Raw genomic sequence first — 8,650 nt, 5'->3', positions numbered from 1 at the left:
AGCCGGGCATCGAGCAGACCGCCGTTCATTCACGTTCATAATCGTGCTGGGTTTTTAATTTGAGGGCTGTAAAAGCCCGTTGGCATCTCCTAACCGCTAACCCGAGGGGCCCTTGCCGAGAGCGCCCCAGACGACGCGAGCCGACGCGCGCGCGCCAACGAGGTTTGCTCACGTGGCGGAGGTCGTGCCCCTTTCGCACCCAAACCCCCCAAGCTCAGAAGCGATTCTTTCCTCAGGCCTTGCAGAAAGTCTTACAAACCATTTGTTACTGCCAACAGCCACGAGTCCAAGCGCGTTATAGCCACAAATTTATGCCGTAAGAAAGCTGCGCTCCGACATACTAAGGGCGGTGTGTTTTGGGTTTTTTTTAAATATCCCTCTTTACCAAAACACACATATATTACCCTATATTGATACAAGCATGTGCAAATAAGGCAACTGTTCTGAAAGCGCTCAACTCTCCTAAATCTTGGACTTTAAATTGTCTAAAGAGCCTTAATCTTTCTCAATAGCGCCTGCTCACCCTCGATAAGTAAAATACTCGTAATTCCCGTGAAGCAGAAAGATCCATTTTCTGTGACCTTCCCGTTACGCTGACAGTGGTACCTATTCAGCCAGCTCCCTGCAGTTGGTGAAAATATTTGCAAAGCCAAAGAATTTAAAAAAAAAAAAAAACCCTTGGTCGAGAACTGATTACTCACACAAAAACCTGGGGTTCAGGGTACTGTATCCACCATTCGTTATTTTCCTGCCTCAAAGTTCCAGCGACCCGCCGAAGGAATACCAATTACTAACTTCAAACAAGCAACACCAATAACAATAAATGAAAAATCAAAGCCGACAACAATTTATAAATAAACTGCACACTGAAAATTCACTCGTTTCTAAGTAAAAACTTTTCCAACTATTCCACGCAATCCAAAAGTCCATTTGTTTAGGTATACTTCCAAGTGGAAAAGCAGAAAAATTCACTGCAATTGCTCCTACAAGAGAAGAAAAATGAGATTTTTGGATTCCTTACCCTGCCTGCTCCCAACCTTTCCCGCGACAGTTCTGTTCCGACCCCACTGACTTTAGTTTTCATCTTCTTTTCGAAGATTGCCCGTATTTATGAAACCCCGTCAGGCAACAGGCAGGAGCTAAAGTCCACGGCTCTCGGGGACGCGTTTTGCTGCCTCCACCTCACATTTGTATTTCTTTGCACTACTTGCTTTTCCATACATTAGCACTTTAACACCAATAGCCTACTACTTTTATTTTTTGTCAGGCAGAAGAGAAGAAGTTTTGAGAAAACATTTTAACTGAATGTGCCAAATTTATGAAATAATGACTACACTAGAAAGTTAGAAATATATTTTAAAATTAAATATAAAATACAATCATCTTCTTTACTTGGTATTAAAACACCAAGAATGTGCACGTTGTTCTTCTCTGAATGTACGACTTGTATCATCATGGTATGAACCCGTTTTTAATGGAAAAAGCAACGAAGAAGTATGTCATGGATATTGAACTAAAAGCCATACAAGTGAATATATTTAGTTTAAAAACATGTTTATGTCAAAAAGCCGAAAACTCCCATTTTCAGCTTTTAACCCATGCAGAAGACTACGTTTCAAGAAAGAACAATATTTGAGAGAAGCCTGCTAAGAATGTAACTAGAACCAAAAGAAAATGCAAATAAACAGTAAGAAAACAGAAATAGTATAGCGCTCCAAAAATCTGGCAAGAAGCAGCAGAAAATGTAAATATTGCACAGTACTATTTTTAAGTAAGAACATATTTTCCAATGATGACATTTAAATTGGAATATGTCCACACAAAAAAAACCAAAAAAAACAACCAAAAAGCGGAGGAATTGTTGGAGCCAATTTATTACTGTGTCATTAGTGGAGAACATCAAGTGTATTCTAAAAACACACGTGCCTTGAGTTGTCATTCACCAGTTCACTGTGGTCCAATTTATCGCTGTCACATAACAGACATGAGTAAAAACATGCTAAAATGATAACTTCTGGTTATCATTCTAGATAACCAATCACTGGTTTGGGTGACGGACAAAACTGAAAATCAGTCTTTTAAATCTCAAGGAAAAACAATGACAACATTCCAGATATTAGCGCTTAACTTATTTTTTAAAGTGTTTTCACCGTTCTTAAAAGCTGGAGTATTTTTCTCAACACAACTATCAGTATATGTATTCAATTGATGACTAAAATCATAAAGCAGGTTAATCAAAGATCTTATTTTCCTGCTTCCAGCTGAGCTCTCTCCTTGACCTAGTGGACAGACGGATGGAGAGGGAGGAGCATTAGAGAAATTATACAGTTGCTCTTACAAATCCTTTATTCTTTTCTAGATTCCAGCCAATTCGACATGCCCGCTGAGACGTGGTTTGTTTAATGCTCTCAGGGCATTCACTACTGCTATCTGTAATGTTTCAGTCACTCCCGAGAGGACTTTCCCTAGAGCTTGATGTTCCATCTTCTTAGACTCATGCAACCTTTTTCATCATTTTACCGGTAGGTTTGGGTTTTTCAAATGTAATTGTGATATTTAGCATACCTTTTTTTAAGACACTCTTCCAAGATTTCACTAAATCCATTTAGTAGCTGATCAAGAGCCTTATTTTTCTTTTTTTTAGCAGCAGTTTGAAATATTGAGGCTAGCTCTTTCAGTGCTCTTGTCAGCCAGGTAGACTCAGAAACACATAAACCAGAAATATCTGGGTCGGTTTGGACTGTCAAAGCCGATGGTGTTGTAGACGGAGTAGGTTTTCTTGTCATCGAGACGTTTTCTAGTTGTTTTTTTTTTCTTTTTAGTGTGTTTCCTCCATACTTTTAACCAAAGAGAATCAACGGTATCATTGAGAGCGGGTGTGATGGCTGAATGCTGAGCTGGCGCATCCTGCGTGGGCACATGTCGCATTACGTGCTCCAGAACGTCCATGAGGCTCTTCACGGTTTCCTCTTCTTCAGCGGCTTCTGTCCTTGTTGTCCAAGATGCTGCAAGAGAGTATTAAAAAGCTTTGAAGTTGTGCGTTCAGGCAAACGTCAGATGTACATCTCGTTACGCTCACCCTTCAGTCAACATCACAGTACAAACACACTTATGCTAGAATAATTATCATCTTCACATTTACAGAAAATCCATTTGTTTTGCCATACTAGATGGCAACCTTGCTGACTTGAATGGACGAGTAATGCAGTGAATTGTCCAGTTCACTCTGTCTCTAAAGAAATGGAGTCTGTTCCACGCTGCTCTCGAAAGCTGCAGCTTTTGTGCCCTAATGAGCACGGGAAACGTCCATGGGATGCCTTCCTGAAGAGCTTATTGGCTTGAAAAAGGTCCTACTGCTTAGCCTGAAGCTGAATTGTGGGTCGTTGCTGTGCAAGGGGAAAGCTCTTACCGTGGACGACAGCACCCGCTGCGTCTGCAGCTGAAAGCTCAGGAGATGAGGATGGATGAGGCACCATCATCTGCCAAACACAAAACCTAACTTTAATCCCATCGGGGCTCACCGCTCATTGCGGTGATAATATTCATCGCCATATCATCGCACTGAATTTTTTTAGGTTCAAATTAAGAGAAACTACTGTAAAAAAACTGGGGTGGTGGGAGATAACTTTAATGAAAACATTATGCCTAGAGGGGCCTGGAAACCCAAAGTTAAGGCTACTATTTTTAGTAAAGAACCAATCAAATCAGGCCAAGAAAAAAAAAAACCCCAGTATATTCATGAATATATTCTTTACAATACTCACAACTCATAAATTTGCTTCTCCTCTAGATGCACTATGTGGGGGAGAATATAGGCTTTTTCAAGTTTAAAAATGTCAAAATCCAACTTGCAAATGAATGCTTTCAACTGAACGTTTTAATTTACACTTTGCTTTCCTACCTTTTTTCTTGGAAAAAAATTACCTCAGGTAGCTTCTAAACAGCTACCCGGCCTGCATGCAAGAAATATACGTACAAACTTCCACACGCGCAAAACTTTGAATAGGAACTAATATACACTCAGGCCTAAAAGCCTCATGTACGGCCAGTGGCCCTACGTGTACACGGTACATTCTTTTATCATTAGACTGAGTATTTTTGAACACTACAGCACAACTAAGAAAGTACAACTTTTGAAAGGTACCATAAAACTATGAAAAAGTACCACGTGTTCTTTAAAACTGCCTGCACCTCAGAAGCAGCGAAGTTTCTCCACCCAGAGGTATTCTAAAATCCTGAACCAAGTCGGTCAACGCTAACAACTACACCAAAATGTCACAAAACCCACAGCATATCGCAAACTGTGCAAACACACGGCACGTTATTGTGTTTGAAAATCATGAAACCAGAAAGCAACGCACGACTCCTGTTCCTACGTCATCATTCAAATCCTGGCACTAGAAGGGTGTGACATATCAAAACTAAGTGACATGTTATAAAAAGTGCCGCTTGATGAAATGAATCCTCTTCACTAGGAATAAATAAGCGCCTTCATGAAAGGTTCCACCTTGCAAATTTTAAAATGAAATTCATGCAAGTCTTCCCATAGCGGGAACCTATTAGGATCCTCCCTTTGTCTCCCTCGACATTGCTCACAAAAATCAACAGGAAAGCTTCCTAATAGTCTCAAGAGCAGAAAAATTTGGGTTATCATATACATAGTAGCACCAAAAGAGTGAGTAATTAATGAGATAAATACATCCACGTTCCAAAGTCCCCTTGCTAAAATTACCTTTACATGTTTCGCGTTCCTGAAATTACGCTGCAATGCTAAAAAGAAAGAAAAATTTTTTAGAAACGTAATCAGTCGCTCAGCACAAACACAAACAACGTGATCTCGATTTGATACATAGGCTTGAATTTGCTGTTCTCTGTACTTTATAATCTTCTGCTTTGAATAGAAGTTGCCGTGTCATAAGCAGTTCTGGTAAAGGAAAGCTGCACAGCCCTATTGCGAACGAGCACAGGAGAGTGGTCTCTTTTTCACAGCCAGGTTTGTTTGGTTTGGTTTTTTTTTTTTTTCCCCTCTGAAATTTGTACAGATTTTTTTCTGTAACACAGATTCCCTTCCAAAGCTGGAATTTGCTTCAGGGGATCAGAACCTTTAAAAACAAAGAAAAAAATAAATCATTTTCCCATGTAGCACCTTAATGAAGACACTCTGTTGAAGCATCCTACCTAGCGCCTCAATGCAGTCTAATTACTGACCTTGGAGATAATACGACACATCTCCTTTCCCCGTGCCACACCGCCCTCACGAGCCCCCAGGCAGGCATTTGAAAGCGTTCAAGCGTCCACAAAAGTTCAGAGGCGTATTTTGGGGGGGACTGACTTCCCCCTGACGCAATCGCTTCATCCTAACCATTTCAGCGCGAGTTAGAAATAAAGCTAGCCGCAGTTTGCCTGTATGACACTGCACGAGTACAGAAATGAGTACAGAAAATCTTACTGGTCCCTCCTGAGCAATACGAAAGAGCAGCTTTGGAAAAAAAAAAAAAAAAACAAAATACATGAAAGGTAATATAAAAGTGAGATCTGATCTTCTGCTGCTCGATAAAGGAGCCGTGCGAGTTTCCACCTCAGCTATGAAATAACGTGCCCAGCAGAACAGGCCTAGCAGGCGTTCGTACAGCCGCTCCGCTGGCGGGGTCGTCACAGCGCCTGCGTTACCATCGTGATCGTTTAAAAATTGCACTTCAGTAAGGCTCCAAAATTAAAAAGACACACAAAGGGGAACAGGTCAAAGACAATACCAAACCTTGAAGCTTACTATTAAGGCCGTGTTGCAGTAACCGCTCAACCTCAAATACTTCAAATTATTTCCTAATTCCATGTTTTTCTGAGAGACAATATAAAACAGTAAAAATTTCAGTTGAAGCCTTCACGGTTAATCCCAAAAGCTAGGCAACAGAGCTGCAAACAAAACTAACCGTTATAAAATCAGATTAAAACGTCACACAAACGCTATTTCTAAAAAGGATGCGTGATTTTTTCTGAAGGAATGTAAATAAACTTGTGGCTTTCTCCTGTCTTTCGAGAGGCTTCACAATACCTCAATATGCACGTAATAAATAAGATCCTATAACTTTTCCAGCCAAAGCTTTATTTACAAAACAGCATACACACAAGAAATCATGTTTGGAATAAGGCTGAAACCACAAAAGAAAATAAATTTGACCTTTGATGACAAAGAGCTTTCCTCACACGCTCAGATCTCCAACAAGTGAGGTTTTAGAGAGCTTGACGCCGCGCTCTCAATAGCATGAAGTTTTCAAAATTTCACAATTTAGATGAACAATCTTAATGCCTAAAAATTAACCTGAGAATGGGGGCGGGGGGGGAATTACAGCTACGTCCCTATTCAAGCAATGGGAGAATTTGAAAATCAAAGGGATCTTGAAGGGTTTACAGTGGAGAAAGTATGCCAATTAATCCATTTTGTCTGTGGGATTACAAAAACACCCCATCCCCAAACCCACACTGTAAACCAGAAGATGGAAAGCCGCTCTGGTTACTACGCCGCCATTTGTCATCTCCGGAGGACAGATGTAAATTGGAAAGAGAGGAAGAGGACCAGGGCTGTCAAGAAAAATATTGATTTGTACTCAGCTGTCGTCTTTAAAATTTCCTCCAAACCTCCCCAGAATAGCAATCGGTGCAGGAGCTGAAGGCCCATCAGCTGAGACTTGACATCGCCTCCTCTCGCCCGCAGGCTCACCAGAAAGGCTTCCGTCCGCTGAAACGGCAGCCACCGTCCCACCAAAGGTGCTGACGGACTAAATGCTGTCAGCTGGGAACTCAAAGGCATAGCTATCATAAGGACTGAATTCTTCAATCTGGAAAAAAAAAAAAAAAAAAAAAAGATATTTCCTCTATATCAACAGAAAACATTGATGAATGCTACCATCGAGTAACCTGCCAACTGAATAGAAATATTATAAACTCTGGTGGCACCTGCAAGTGCCTTCTGCTCTTCCCAAATGTTCCTTATGCCTCAGTTAGCGACAGCCCTACAACTTCTACCACGCTGGAAACAGTGTAGGAAATTAGGGAAGGTTTCAGGTAATAGGTGCCCTTTAACAGGTTTATCTTGCATCATACCTCGAAATACAAATTGTGCTTTAACAGTCTATTCAGGTAGAAGTTTGTGAAGGAAAGGTAGAAGTTTTATAACTATACAGGAGGCAAAGCCTAGTATTATTTTTATTTCTGTCAAGCTTTCTATAATGGCTAAATGTTTAAAAATATACGTTCCATAAAAAGGCACACAGAAGACTGTGTGAAAAAGACACGGATTTACTCTCGTTCATTGAATGTCTGAGCAAGAACATAAAGTTTTTCGCTCTCCTCAAACAAGCCGTCGCTCATCAAACAATCGAAGGGGAAAAGGTGTTTTATGCAGCAAGAGTAACACGAGCAACGGCTTCCCGCAGGCACACGTACAATTAACCACCGGGCAGAGTCCTCTGTACCAACGGAAATATCGAATCTCTTCTGGGCCCGCTCCTTCGGAAGGTTAAAGAAGGGGAGCTCAGACTGGAACAAACTCCCGAGCTTGCCTCAGGTTGGTAGCAGCAGTCGCGGACGCGTTCCCCCTCCTCGGTAGCCCACACCAGCAGCAGGTGGCCACGCGCCGGGGCTCCCCGTCCTACTCGCTAACTCTCAGACACAACGCTGAACTCCAAGAAACACATCTGACAACATCATTCTTGATAAAGTCTTGATTTAAGCAAGAAGAGGAGCCTCGCTGTAGATGATCATTTCCATCAACAACAGACTAATGCACTATTGCTAAGCAAACGCTTGCGGTTTGGGTCATAACCAAGTACCTCCAGTGGAAAAAAAAAAAAATGACAAGCTTTGAAAAGAGAGAGTAATTTGAAGAAACAGGTAGAAAACGCTACGAAGAAAATGAAATTTTAAACAACACTAGTCCTGGGAGGCGACGACCGTGGGGAGAAGATGGGCCCGTCACTCATCACTTTGCGCTCTGCCTCGCTTGGTGGCAGAAAAGCTCAAGCATTCACACCAGATTGCTACTTTAAGCGCTGCAGAAGAGCTATTTCGGCTTGCCACTTCCCTAAATCCGCAAACACGATGTTCCTTTAGGCCCCTCATGATGTGATGGAGTAAAAACCCTTAACCTACAGCTGACAGGACATAAATATATTTTTACAAGCACACAGAAGCTACGTGGCTTCTAGGTGCTTACAGCCACCTTTTAAAAAGAATTATTTGGAAACGCCGGAAAGAATATATCTAATGTCACTAGCTAGCTTCAGTAGTATAATGATAGTCCCTTTAATTTTTATTTTTTTTATTCAGCGTTTTAATTTGGGGAGGAGTTGTGTATGTAGCTAAGCAGGTCAGCAACCCCTTTATGGGTAAATTCTAACGCTTCCTATCTGGTTTTACACGCTCAGCACCACAAATAAAGCACAGCACGAACCGTGCCGGTTCCTGGGAAGCAAACTGGGACGCGAGCCCAGGACCAACCACCCAAAAAACCGGTGACTGCCCGCGGGAGGGCCGGCATCGCCCTTGGGAAAAACCTCACATCGGCGGGATTTCGGTAAAAAAGTTAAAAAAAAAAAAAAGGAAAAAAGAGGGGGAAAAAAAAAAAGAGGGGGAAAAAAAAAAAGAGGGGGGA

General features: G+C 41.5%; 1 long non-coding RNA gene across 10 annotated transcripts in view; it reads right to left on the bottom strand.

The window, feature by feature from the left end:
• Positions 1-1,855: 1,855 nt before the first annotated feature.
• The window catches only part of LOC134520882 (uncharacterized), a 33,608-nt gene continuing 26,813 nt past the window's right edge, over positions 1,856-8,650 (bottom strand). For 6 of the 10 annotated variants that reach the window (XR_010072565.1, XR_010072564.1, XR_010072566.1 and 3 more), the window contains 2 exons: positions 4,733-6,836; positions 1,856-3,005 (listed from right to left, as the gene is read on the bottom strand). This is a non-coding gene — a long non-coding RNA (uncharacterized LOC134520882). Of the gene's footprint in view, positions 3,006-3,409; positions 3,480-4,732; positions 6,837-8,650 lie in introns of all 10 variants that reach the window. The other 4 variants (XR_010072568.1, XR_010072569.1, XR_010072572.1 and 1 more) reach the window with 4 other exon arrangements.

The sequence above is a fragment of the Chroicocephalus ridibundus genome, chromosome 9, assembly GCF_963924245.1.
Source record: "Chroicocephalus ridibundus chromosome 9, bChrRid1.1, whole genome shotgun sequence".
NCBI lineage: Eukaryota > Metazoa > Chordata > Aves > Charadriiformes > Laridae > Chroicocephalus > Chroicocephalus ridibundus.
This window is presented reverse-complemented; position numbering and strand designations above follow the sequence as displayed.